General features: G+C 38.2%; 1 protein-coding gene across 19 annotated transcripts in view; it reads right to left on the bottom strand.

The window, feature by feature from the left end:
* The window catches only part of INPP4B (inositol polyphosphate-4-phosphatase type II B), a 322,348-nt gene that overhangs the window by 284,990 nt on the left and 23,504 nt on the right, over positions 1-13,854 (bottom strand). For 2 of the 19 annotated variants that reach the window (XM_086889767.1, XM_086889772.1), the window contains exon 1: positions 1,674-2,176. The exons of 10 other annotated variants lie outside the window; for them this stretch is intronic. The gene's annotated coding sequence lies outside the window, so the exon portion shown is untranslated. Of the gene's footprint in view, positions 1-1,673; positions 2,177-13,854 lie in introns of those variants that run through there. 7 more of the 19 variants (XM_086889776.1, XM_086889779.1, XR_015286968.1 and 4 more) reach the window with 6 other exon arrangements.

Below are 13,854 nucleotides of genomic sequence, written 5' to 3'. Positions count from 1 at the left end.
CCCAGCTACATAAAACCTGCTAAAAGTATATGTTTTTCAGATTAAACCCCCTTGCAAAAGGAAAAAATCTCACAACAATAACTTAATAAATATAAGGCTATAACAGTTATACACTATAAACAAAATTCAAGAGTTGGTTTCATAAGATATTCATGCTCCTCAGGAACAGACTTATTTGAGTAAAAAGGCCACGGCTACAGTGGTATGATGCAATTATTACAAAACAGGTATGTCTGAATTAAATTAATGGTTTTATATTAAACATGAAACATGACTATGATTTTTACTAGAGGCAGTCCAGAGCTGAATGTTTCTGTGATAAAAACTGAAGGTGCACAGTAGTACAAGCCATGTCCCTTGACACAGAAACTGAGCTTGCCTCAGGATGTGAATGTTTGGCAATAGTCTCTTCTTCATCCGTGGTAAAATCACATCTGATTGCCTAGCCTGGAATAGCTGCTCAACATCTAGCTGAGGGATTATCACCTATGTTTTAATCCGACCTACATGCTTTGAAGGATTCTCAGCTTCTAAAAGACCCTCTGGGCAAAAATTAACAGGGAAACCAGCCTGAAGCAAAGAATCAGAGCTTAGAAGGGGACCAACAAACCCAAGGTACCAAAAGATCTGACTCTAAAAAGGCTGAAAAGAAGAATATTCCTTGGAACTTCAGCTTGCAAAGCTCTGCAGTGGTCATTACAAACAGGCTGTTCCTTGGTCATACTTGTGTTCTTTGCTTTCCTGTCATCCCACCACAGTGGTAAAGCAGAACACCTACAGAGCTTGGAGCAAGCTTCTCTCATCAGGCTGGGTATCACTAAGTCTCTGATGCGTCTGGAGTAGGCAAAAATGGAGTAGTAAGAACTCACAGCCCATGGAGAGGTGCTACACACAGTAAGCACTGTCTAAGGAGGATACCCTCCAAGTAAAAATAGTGGCTGAACTAAACTCCATCCCAGTCAGCATTGGAGCAATTGGAGCAAAAAAAAAAATGTTACTAATAACATAGAGTCAGATATTGAAAAAGAACATACCCATACAGACAGAGGGACTATGTAACAGTACAGTTAATTCAGCATAAAAATAAATTTGAATAATACCATCATGAACTATCTCCTCCTCCTCACTGCATCATTCCATTACAATGTCATTGCACTGCTGCAGATGTGCAGTTATTTTGATCTTAACTACATTTGCATACATTAAAAGATGTGACTCTCTTAAGAGCTAAATCTTTCAGAATGAATGCTATCATTCTTATTGAATAATCAGGAATATTACCTAATTTATGAAATGAAAGTGTTTCTCAAGAAAGCATTTTCTAAAGAAATGCAGTTCCAGGACACACATCTCAAAATCAGCTTCAAGACCACAGACAAGAATCAATTGGAATAGGACACCACAAAAAGAAGCAAAGTTTGGGGACAGAAAGGAAAGGACCAAATATAGTTTGGTCACTATTTAGTTCAAAATACTTAAAGATGATATTAACATAGTTCAACACACTTTGAAAATGAGGGACAGACATATCTGTAACAGCAACTGAGCATGGACTGAGAAGAGCCATTAGAGTTAAGGGAACACGAAGTAAACATATGAGAAGGATTGTGGAAAGAGGTCTCTGTGGGAGTTGCTAGTAGGCCTAAAAGAGGAGTGTCATGGAGTTACTTTACCTTTAAGGGAGTTGGAGTTGCTGGGAAGTGCTTGGAGTCTTTTCTCCTGACCAATTATCGGTCATTGCTGGGAACTGACAGCAGTTTAGGCCATTGAAAAGTAGGATCAACTTGTGAACCCTACCTTAAAGTGTAAAAGCAGAGCTCTCTGGGCTCTCTTTGTTTTCTGGCTGTGAAGGGTGGCAGAGCTTCAGGCCTCCCGTCCCTGCCCAGGCCATGCGGCCGGGCGGGGATGGGGCCAGGCCTGCCCCGTCTCCCGGCCGGGAGATGGGGGGGCCTGGGGAAGGTTTTCCCCGGGCCAGGCCGAGCCGATCTCTGGCTCGGCTGCAGGTTTTGCTGTAACTACATTCACTAAAAACTGCCCAGTGAAGAAAGAGAGAGGCCCTAGACTTGCAGCGGGTTGGAGCAGCAACCACACTCTCCAGAGCAGCCATGAGGAACTTTCCATCGCAGACGGCTCCAGCTCCTGTTCGGCAGAGATCTCCGAACCATCTACAAAAGCCTGGGCAAGATTTTAACTCTTTCATTACTCAGATGAGACTTGCGGATTAATCTTTTTATCCAGAGAGAGAGAGAGAGATCAACATGAAAAGAGACTTTATAAACTACCAGTGACAGGAAAGAAAAGAAGCTTCAGGAAAGGTAGAGAATTAAGAAGATGCTTTAATTAAGCTGAAATATCTCCCTGTTAAAACTATGGAGATGGACAATGAAGTCCTGAAAAGAACTCCTTTAATTCATGATACAGGATCTAGAGAGGAATAGTGTTCAAAGTGTAAATTTGAGTAAAGAGTAATTATAGTATAGTGAAGTGCTGGGAGATTTGAAGCCTTGAGAGGCAATGAGAAAACTGTTTTCTGGTGAAGCTCACAGAAACAGATGAAGAAGACTTTTTTTTGCCTTTGAATAACTTATCCTTAAAAATGCTATCTCTAGACTCATGGCCCATACATACTTCAGAGTGATGTGAAAATGGGAGGAGTGAACTCTAATAATAGCAGCTCTGAGCAGCTAACATTAGGGCAATAGAAAACTATAACACAAATAGTTTTCTTGTGAGAAACTCCATAAATTAACAGGAAGAAACTTCTGTTTCTCTATAAAGACTGGTGAAAAGACTAGCAAAAATTGGGACTGTTTTAACCATCAGAGTTCCAGAGTTTTTGTCTCTGTTGTCATGTGAACAGGGAAGTGGTGGGTAGATAGGGGATAGAAGGGTTTTTCTGGAGGTTTATTCTGGTGTTCTTGTTGTTGTAGTTTGTCAATAAACTTTCTTTTTTTTCCCTTTTAAGTTGTATGCCTGTTTTGCTCTTATTCTAATCCATATCTCACAGCAAGAAGTAAGTAATTTTCTTAGTTATTGGTTTAAAACCACGACAGGGAGAAAGAGAGGTTAAAAGGCAGCACACTGAAGCTTCAGGATCCAGGTCAGAATAGAGTCAGTTTTTAAGACTCATGCACAGCTTCTTCCAGCTCTCTAAACAAGCCCAGCTAAGGTGGCTGGCTCTAGGAACCAACAGATTTTCTGAGCTGGGAGAGGGGCGCTGCAACTCTGCAACTGATGTATAACAGCCTTAAAATTCTTACCCCAAATAGAACTTTATTGGCTTCAGAACTTTTTTCCTGTTCTTGAATTTTCAGATGTTAACCTAAACAATTTTATCCATCTTACTTCAATGCAGAAGAGCAACTTGTGCAGGAGTTTAAACAAAAATGTTTAAGAAACTTCAATTTTCCTGGTAACTTTTGCAGTCTTCTGAGACCATCTTTAAATTTTCAGACTGCAAGCACACACACATGTGCCCACAAACAGTATTTTATAAAAGCATTCCACTAATTTTATACACTGCAGGTTGTTGTGATTACCCACCCCCTCCTCAATTCACTATGGCATAGGAGCATCTTAAAAGGGTGACAAAAAAAATTCATAAATTATTCAAAAACTGATTTCTTGATTTCCTTAAGGCAGTTCGGCAATTAGGAATATGTTAGTTGGGAGATACAACCAGAGAAACTTGGCACTGGGCAGTTTCTCAAACTTACCTATCTCCTTCCTTTCCCAGCACTTAGAAAATTATTTTTGTTAAATAATTTTTTAAAATAATTTTTTTTAAAACAAATAAAATTTTAAAATAAATAAATCAAAAGAAGACTGACATTTTGCTTGAAAAGCCACTAAACTGACACTTTCTTTGATCATTCACAGTAAAAATGGCCAAAGTTTTAACTTCTGCCCAACATTTATCTTTTGTTTTAAAGTATTTTTCCCCACTTCCCAGCAGTAACACAGACCCACACAACTTCTTTATTTAGCTGCTTATTGTTTATTTTCTTTCTCAAATTCAACTTTGCTATGCTTAATTAGTCAACGTATGTATCATCTGATTTCTCCTGCTCTACCAAAACAAGAAGATTCAACCTTTATTTTGCTCTAGCAAAAGAACTTAACATTCATTTAAGAATCACTGTGTTGGGAGATGCATTGACAGCTCTATTGCTATTAGCACAACTGTCAAGACCAGTCACCTCAGACTCTTTCTGCAGGTGGATGGAAGAGGTGTGAAGTCTAAAAGGGTGGCAGGTAAAGAAGGGGAATTGTTATCACCTTGTTTTTCTGTGCTGCTGCTTTTGAAATGTGTGAGAATGAAAGACTCTTCCTATGATCACCTTTCAAGCACAAAAAAATTACCAAGGGTCAGAAACCAGTCAGCTACAGCATTGTCTGTTTTAAAGACATGAAGTCCTTTAAACTTCACATTCAGTACTTTCTCTTGACATGGAAATGAAAGGTTTAGGGCAACTTTTTTTGTGTGTTGCAGTGACATTTCAACTTAATTGGATGTAATTCTCGGAAGAAACTCTTAACAAAAAATTGCTCCTTGTAAAGCCTGGACTTTCTCAGCAAAGAAAAAGACAAGCTGACTTCAACCAAATTGAACCCAGAAGCCACATGCTGGGGACAGGATTAGTACAGCCACATTAAAAAACACCAAACAGAAAGAGCCCTCTTAATTATCAGACCTACTATAACATGCAACATCAAAATCTAGTACTTTCCACAACATAGAATTTAGCTCAAGCCTCAAAGTAGCTAGATAGCTTTGTCTCTGTATCCCCAGAGGAATGTTGTTCCAGAAGCTGACTGGTTTAACATCAAGAAACTTCTGTAATTTTCAAAGTAAATGTCTTAATGTCCAAATTATCCACATTATTATGGCAACACTGACCTTTATCTTATATGTATGTTCCTTTTTTTCCATAACTGGAAGTGATAAAGGAAGCCAAGTTTTGGGGTTGTTTTCATTCCTTAATTCATCCCCTGTAGGAAATGCTTTCCTGTTCTCATAATCCTTCCCAGAACCCATCTCTCAGGAAAACATATAAGACCAAACCCATATAAATCATCAAGGTATACAAGTACGAGTTGAAACTACATTACTCAAAACCAGTTTCACCTGGTTTTGGTCCCATGATTTATTTTCAAATTTAAATAACTGTTATACCTTTAAACCACACTATCTTGGCCATATCCACCATTATCAGCAGCACTTGTTCTCCAATTGATATTCATGAAGATGGTTTCTCTTGCGATGTGCCCAGTAATTTTGATCTTTACTCCGTTACTATTACCTGTTTCCAGATTCAGCACTGCAGAAATCTACCAATGCCTTAGCACCTTTCACTGAATTGGCATCAATCCAAGTGGTTTCTGCTCCACTAGCATTTCCTCTAAGCTGTTACAGCAGCAGTCTAATAACATTGTAATATGTACAATATTGCCACTCAATAACGTCCATTTCTAGGTTCTGGTCGTATCCTTCAATATTCATGTTCTGTTATGCCTGCTATGCTATTACCTTATGGCTGTGATATCCAGTCAAACATTTTGCAATTCAAATTATTCCATTTTTTACCCCAAGATCCTGGTCTTTGCACAAAAGTGTTTCGGCTTTGCTTGCACTTCAGCTACTACACAATCTTAACTGCACTGAAAGCTGGCATAGTCATAACCGGTAGTTACATCCCTGACTACTATTCTCAGAAGTGTTTATTGCACTTAACTTTTATTCTAATAATTGTCTGTTGTTTTGTACAGCTAGATCATTTTATCTGCTATGCTATCCTTGGGTTTCTATCTCTTTTCATGTACACTTTAAAGAAAAAAAATAGGCATTATGCAAATCTATCATATTTCTCAATTTCAAGTTCTTCTTCAGCAAAAGCATAAATTCTCAATGCCAGCAAACCATTTCTCTGGAGTTTTCAGTTTGATCTCATCTTTTCAAAGACTTCTCTTCTTGTAAATGTATTTCAAATGGTCAAAATTTTCAAATCCTCTTTGTAAGAAAAGGTCTTGAGTGATACATCTCTTATCTTGTTACATCTTTGTTTCAAGACCTGGGAAAGCTCTGCTCAATGCCAAGTAAGCCTGCGCATGTGCCATGCAGCTTCTCCAACACCACTGCACTCTTCCAGAAGAAACCTTCAATATCTCTGTTGCCTGCAGAGTCACAAACGTGTACTTGCAATTACCTTCCATTAGCCAGATTTCTCTTCAGCCTTGTTTCTTAGCGCCTCAAGCTTCCACTAGGATATCGAATAGAAAGGTTATATTGATTTACCATTGGAGTTACCATTTTGTCCAGCTCATCTGTAGACTTAGAATTTTGCTTATGCCTATCTCTACATTCCACCGCTATGCCAAAGTCTTATGTCACCTCAAGCCTGTAGGCTTTGGGTGTCCCCATGACAAAGCAATAAAATAAACAAAATAGGCAAGCAGGCTTGGAAAAGAGGTTCATTAAAACTTAACATTTCTTCACCTTCCCCTACTCCCAGAGTAAAATGGGGTGTGATCTTCACCAGTATGGGTTACATGGAGCTTCTAGTGACTCATTTTCTAACCATGAGTGACAGGGGTGGGGGATCTTACAGAAAAATACAGGGGTGATTTCTGAATAGTCTCTCTTTCTAAAGTTAGTAGTCATACTTCTCTAGATATCAAAAATCCAAGCATCCAACTAGAAAGTTTAGAAAGTTATGTTTAAGGCAGTAAACATTCAAAGCCACAGAAGAGGATACGACACTTATTCCCTCCTCACACCAAAGCAATGCAGTCTCAGTTGACAAAACATAAGGGTATTACCGTAGCAAAAAAGCTCTGAATCTCAAGTGGTGGCTTGTCACTTTTTTAAAGCAACAATAAAGAAAATCATGACAAAACATGAAAGCAGGAGCCACAAATCAGTATTTCTATTCTCTTCAATTGTAAAATAAAGTCAAAAGTAATTTAGAATAAGAAACAATAGATAGCACTATCCCTGTCACTAAGAGATACTGATAAAGAAACAAGCTCTGCTTTCTAAAAGAAGATGTGAAATAGAAACAACCACATGCAGAATACAAGCGGCAAAGACAAAAAGTTGCAGTTTCTCATGTCATAGAACAGAAAAAATTAATATAGCAGCTCTGTTCTGGATACTTAAGAAAGGCTTCTGTCACTATAGGACACAGAATGATTCACACAACCATGTCTCAATGGTTTGACAGAAAAAGCAAACTATTCTCTGACTCCAGTATGTATAGCTTCTCAACAATGACCAGGGATTGGATAATTAAGTTACCACCTTCCCAATCACACTGGTCATGTGAAATGTCCATCAAAGACATTTCTTAGAAGGGATGTGTAAACACTTATGTTTATAGTTACTTTCCTGGGAAAGTAACTAAAACTATGAAAACAAGATCAGAAGGCTTAATTTTCAGGTTTCTAAATAGTCCAGGTAACACTTAAATTCCTTGGTGATTTACAAGATGCAGACTTAAGAGTTCAGAAAGTTATGATGGAACACTATTTGGCATAATTAAGAAATTATGTACTTCTTTCTATAAGAGCAACAATTCTTTTCAGCACTTATTTTCTGAAGGTGTTTGGTCTTCATGTGTCACTGTTAAGTGCAAATGTTATTCACACATACTTAAGTAACTAGAAATATTTTTACTTGTTTTACATGCTTGCTCAGTCTTAGTAATGTAGTAACATAATAATGTTGTGTGACTTCTAAAGAAACACAGCATCTTTCTCTTTCCGACTGAGCTCCTTACTCCATTCATCATGGAAGAGATGGAGCAATAGCTGGTATACTTTGCTTCTTTCTACTATATCATGCTAAAATATTGAGCAGGGCAAGTAAAGTAGCAGTTGCACACAACCATAAAAATTTGTTTTTATCAGCACTTGACTTTCTCTACCGAGAAGATGCAAACAGGAACACTATCAAAACACTACATGAATTCAAAACCAAATGTATTCTTGTATAGAATCCAAAGTTTATGAACACAATTACTTTATCATTATACCAGACTAAGCCTATATTTCTGCCAGGAAGCTTAATATATGTGGATGCCTTTCTTAAAAAGCTTTGAACTGTTGGGAATGTTCGGGCTGTTTGGAATACTGAGAATGTTCTTTCAGCTCAGACTGAATCACAGAAACCCAAACCCTAACCCCAAATTTACAAGTGCAACTTTTGAGTGCCAATGTCAATTATCTCCATCTATATCATAGCATCTAAGAGTTATCCATCCATTCACAGAACACAACTTCACCAATTTTACACAAGAAAACCAGAAAGGCCAGACATCCTCAGATTTGAAATGCAACTGTCCCCATTTCTCTCATGAGCAGTACAGAAATGCAGTAACTGCTACAAACACAAGAGGGAACACAGCTTCTACCACATCTCCTAAAAGCACGCAACACTCAAGAGTCCCAGGGCATTTCATGGCCATCTACTGACTCCTTCAAGGAAGTCTGGCCCTCCTGCAAGCAGTACCTAACCCTGTTTCTTGTCTACATCCTCCCTTTTCTAGCAGCTATTTAATTTCAGGCACAGTGTAAGCCACTTCACCCTGACAAAGTATCAGTAACTTGCTTATAACACAAACACATCCAGTAAAACGAGAAGAGCAGGTTTGATCACACTAAGCTTTTTTTAAAGCCAAAATAATAATCCTACTAGCAATTTACAATTAGCTTCCAGGTTATTTTTCAGCAAATGACAGAGCTCAGCCTTACCACATCCACCTGAACACACACACCTCCTTACTATCAACTTACTTTTTGTCATTTTTAATCCAGCTTGATATCCCACATACTGACTGTATTTATAATACACAGGTCAGCAAACTTCTGGTCTATCTTCGAATATCTTTTTTTATTAATTATTCCTTTTCTTTAATATTCAAGTACCTTTTTCTAACCCAGCTGCATCCTTGAGATTACTTTGAAGACAAACTTGGCAACCTGTATTTCATAAAAATGATAAAAAGATGAAAGTTCAACCTAGACATTATGCAGATACAAGAAAGCTAAATGCTATCCTGTAAAGAAGCCACATGCACGAATTAATGGGATTAAAGGGAAAACTGCTTACTGAAAACCTGAAATAGGATGGATCATATAAAAGATAAGTGGGATATATAAACACATGTGGTACCTAAACTAATCCATCTGGGATAAAGAGACCAACTCTCTGATAGGACTTCAAGGTAACATTAGGTAAACGACTGAGAAAATCATTCTGGGTTTAGCCTGGGATCAGAGAGCAGGTAACTCTCAGTATGCCTGAATGCAGCTGTATTTTTTTCAGACACAATAGGAACCAACTTGTAACAATGCACAACTTGCGTATTATGACTTTCATAAATTTTAAAAAATGCTGAACAGCCTATTCAACTGCCAAAGGCCCTTAGGACAAATAAATAAAATTGGGAGTCTAGATATACGTTCTTAAACAGAAACAAATAAGGCAAATTGGTAAAACTTCTAAACTTACTAATCGCATTAGCAGGTTTTTATGTATTCCAGTAATTTCTACAGCAGTCTCTAGAGGTTAAGAGAATGGTATACCCTCAGAGGACAAGAAATACTGAGGCATCAAGTATTTTCTTTGCCTGAAGAGGCAAAGAAAAAGGCAAGCTAGTCCCAAAATAATAGATAAGAAAATATTAACTCAGTGGGATACCAAACCAGAGAGCTGCTAAGACAAATAAAAGAACAGAAATAATACAAATTTTATCCACTAAAATACAAATCCATAGTTTCTAACTTATGAGACTCATCAGGAAGACACTGATATCCCTAAGATTTCTTTCACAGTAAATCTCTGTAGATGCAGTTACTGTGGGGTTCACTCTTGGTGGGCTCTATGTTTTATGCAAACAAAGAAGAAAAAGAAGATGGCACTGGGGAAACTCTAAGCTACCAAGCACTGTGTTACCAAAACATCTAACAAACAAATCTGACATAATGCTACAGTAGAAACCTAAAGTAATTTCCAAAGGTTTTGTTTCAATGAAGAACTAATACTAACACTATTAACAGCCTCTTTAGAGCTAGCTTCAGCCTAAAGAGCAGGTTTTTCATGTAATAGGGGACCATATTTATTTGAAATAATTCTCTTTGGGCTACTACATGCAACATAAAGCCTACATTCCAATGCTTACTCCAAAAGGTCAAACAGCTTTCAGATCCATTTGTGAGCCAGTACTAGGCTAAGCACAGAAAAAAACCCAATACATACATATAAAATACATAATTGTCAAGAATTACTTCTAAAGGAAAAACAATTACAACCAACTACCTTACCTGAGCTTAATGTATCAAGGCACTGTCTTCAAGAAACTCATGTTGATTGCTTCTGATTTTTTCCCCTCTTCCCTGAAATTTTCAATTTTCTACAAACCTTACTCACTCCCTCTCAAACAGATGGCATTGAGTTTAGCAGTAACAGTGTGAAACTGCCATACTTCTGATTGCCACTCCTCCCTCCTTGAGGAAGGCACCACCCCCATGGAAAGGGGACCAAAAAAAATAATTATATATATATATATATATATATATATATATATACACACACACACACACACACACATAAATATATATATGCTAATCTCAACACCTGCTGTTCAACACAAATAAGCGCTGGTATCAGCACAAACTAGAACACCTGGCTGGGACCAGTAACAGCCAGAGCATCACTTGTTTCTGCTGCCCAGCACTAGCACTGCAACAACCCAGTCAGGGAGAGTAACTTCCCCAGGAATTTCAGCAACACACAGCAAAGCTCGTCATCTGCCTTCTACTCTTGCTTCCCATTCTGCTGTACAAGGCCAGGGGACAGGGATCCCAGGATGCTCGGTAATATAACTTTGGTTTAATGTTGGTATGTTCCTTTTAAATACAGATGAATCATAATCCCTGAAGGTTATGGTTTTCCATAAAAAAGCAAGACTGCTCCTGATGGGATTAGTTATTGTAATAGCATAGCTGATCACCACCATCAAACAAATACAAAAAACACATAAACAAGTATATGAATGTATGCAAATAAACAATTTCCTACAATCTGAAGGGACTTGGTGCTATGTCTAGAGAATGGCACAGTTTTATTTCTTAACCTAAAATTTAAGCTAAGCATTCAAAACTGAATTTCTTTAGCCTGCCTGAGTACTGATTATATAAGTCCAGCTGCTTCAGTATCTGTGTTGTTTTTTGCTGCCAATCTTCTCCAGCTATGTTCACTTCATGAGAGCACCTAATCTGCCCCACTGAGTCTGATTACAGACTACACATGGCTAACTATAGACTGGTGTCATCCTGTTGGAAACAAAGTAAGTCATTCCTCAGAGAGCTCTTTACAAGGTGGCTCTGTATTCCTAAAAACCTTGGTAAATAAAACAGGCCTGGAAATCAAAGATAGATGGATGTAATTGCTGGGGTCCTGCAAATGCTGCTCCTTTCAATGACTGCACACTCCATCAAGGACTGCACAGGTTAACTTTTGCTTCTTTCACACCCGAGTTCTCTGCCACAAACATTCTGGTTAACTAGAAAAAGAAAGAAAAAAACCTAAATCCCATATGAGTCTTCATGTTCAATAAGCCAATGCATATTGTGGAAACAGGTCTGGCTGGGGTTCCAAGACAGCTGAACTTCACCCAGAAACAAACAGACATTAAAGTTCAAGCTTTGGGAAACATTTGGCAAAGAGCAAGGTCTTATGTGAGTTAATATGTTAATCAAGTTACCCAGTATAAGGTTATGGTTCTAGAACATTCCTGGTTATCTCCTCTGATTGGTCATTATTTGTCACAGCTTTTTGCATCTTCCTAACTCCAGTTTGTGATTGGACCCATGCCCTCAGACCTACCTTACATATTGTTTTGTAAGGCCCTAGTCCTGGCCCTCAGAGTTTGACCCAGTTTTGTATATGGTTTATGGGCATCATCCCCTATTTTCTTTTCTATAAAAAGTGTTTTCCTTTTTCAGCTATCTGTGTTGTTCCTGCTCCTATTTATTTTGTGTCACTGGGATCCTGGAGTCAGGGAACCAAAGGTTTGTGGCAGCAGCCCTCACCATGACATATATGTATATATATGCAGAGTATGCGTGCAGAGTAAACATTTCAGACGCATCAGAAAGGGCAATGATTTACCTAATGAATTGTGAAACAGGGACCTCCACTTACTCACAGGACTTTCATCTCAAAGGGATAAAATTCTGGTCCTACATGTTGAGCCTTGGAAGACACAGATTATAGGCCTGATAGCTTGATTTATTCATTTTCCTAAGGAGCTGTGTGGTGGTTTTAAAGTTGCAAAGACATTAATGTGTCTGAATGCTCATGCTTCCCAGAAGGAAAGTAATTTTCCATATCCAGGATGAAAATGGAACTCTAAGTGGTATGTTCTCTCACTTTGATGAAGAAAGCCATTTCTGTACAGGTTATCCTGACTGGAAGTATATGAAGAATGGAGTAGCTAACAAACACTTCAGTAAAGAGACAGACAGCACCAGCAATTCATTTTTCTGCTCCTTACACACCACTGCCACTACCAATAAAAATCAAGCTGAGCTGAATGGATGAAGGTATAGAAAGCAACAACTGATCAACTTCATGAAATTTTCTTCAGAAAAAAAATCTCATATCAAAATATTATTCATAGAGGCTACAAAAAACCACTGTGAAGAATCAACCAAATTTAATTTAAAAATACCATCTGAAGCAAAAGTGTATGTTTAATTCTGAGAACATTTTCTAGCTGAATTAGCATTCTGAATAGAGTATTGCTGTTGAGATGAGTAACCATTTCACATACATTTGAAAAAATATTTTAAACTACAATAGTGAGATAAGTATTTTGTCCACTCCTGCAGCAAAATCTGAGGAGTGTATTGGATAGTGTATAATTTATTCTCCTAAGTAAGGATATCAAACACATACAACACAAGCAGTCCAAGAGTTTTCTTGAAGCTCATCACTGTGCCAAGATAGAAAGGGCTTCTACAGCTCAAAAAATAAAGGTGAAAACTTGCTGGTTTTATAGGGGCACAGCACCCTCTGCCACTGGGATGAACATGCAAGACAGCTGGCGTGTAAGCAATGGAGACTTGCCTTTCACTAAGGGCATTAATTATGGCATCCTGGACAAAACCTAACTCACAGATACATATCTAGAATTTCCTGTGCAGTTTCAGATAGATACTGTTCTTCTCTTTGTCCTTAATGGTGGCTATGCAGTTCTGTTAAATGGCTGCTCCATTCTACCCCAAACATAGTAAAGATAAAGAAAAAAATCCAGGAACAGAAAAACTGGTGCATACCAGTGTATAGTTCAAGTATCTGGTTGCACTGTGTTTGGAACTGTGAAATTTCAAACAGAAGGGAGAAGGAGGGAAGTAGTACCAAAATTAAATATTTCACTTATCTATTCTGGGCTAATCCTTAAAAGTGTCTGGTAATAATGTGTCTGGTAGTAATTTAAATTCTCATCTCATCAACAGTCCATCAATGGTCCTACTCCAGGGAGAGAGGTGCTGGAAGCCAATCTGAGCATGAGAGAAGCAGTTTACCCAAAGCACCTTATGGCTGGACTAATCTGAAATGCACAGAGATTGAGGCATCAGCTCAAAACTGACATGAATTAGAACAATGTCAATTGAGCCTGAAGGGAGAAACTTAACGGCTTCATCTTCCACTGTCCCAAAATCCAGTAGTGTACTTCTGGTCTTACACTCCAGAGAGGATGGTCGGGGTGGGACATCTATTTAATGAGAAGAAAAAGAGCCCTGCAGACAAAACATATCTCAAGTTTCACAGTAGCCCGGCCTGGCTGC

Source organism: Cyanistes caeruleus, chromosome 5 (assembly GCF_971803275.1).
Source record: "Cyanistes caeruleus chromosome 5, bCyaCae1.hap1.1, whole genome shotgun sequence".
In the NCBI taxonomy this organism is placed as follows: Eukaryota; Metazoa; Chordata; class Aves; order Passeriformes; family Paridae; genus Cyanistes; species Cyanistes caeruleus.
This window is presented reverse-complemented; position numbering and strand designations above follow the sequence as displayed.